Source organism: Rhinopithecus bieti, unplaced genomic scaffold (assembly GCF_001698545.2).
Source record: "Rhinopithecus bieti isolate Rb0 unplaced genomic scaffold, ASM169854v2 scaffold_30973, whole genome shotgun sequence".
NCBI lineage: Eukaryota > Metazoa > Chordata > Mammalia > Primates > Cercopithecidae > Rhinopithecus > Rhinopithecus bieti.
The window spans coordinates 451,175-451,535 of record NW_016813372.1 but is presented as its reverse complement, the minus strand read 5'-3'; positions in this window follow the sequence as shown (position 1 = coordinate 451,535).

Below are 361 nucleotides of genomic sequence, written 5' to 3'. Positions count from 1 at the left end.
AGCACATATGGCAATAATCAGAATAATTAGAATATTCATATGCATGAAGTCTTCCATATATTTAGAAGTTAATAAAGAATGGCGTTTTAAACAAATGGCAAATGACGTAAAGATCAACTAAAATTTAAAAAAATTATTTAATGCACATAAAAATAAAGGTACCAAACATTATTGCTACAAAGAAGTTAATACCCGTACATAATGCAGAAATATGTGAGATAATGCAAATTAAATTATCATGGATGTTTATTTTACAAACTCTGAAAAAATAGCCCTCAGTTTATATAGAGTCTTAGAGCTTGAGATGGAGCAATTTATTCATTTGCAAGAGAAGAATGAATTTCTTTTTTTTTTTTTTTTT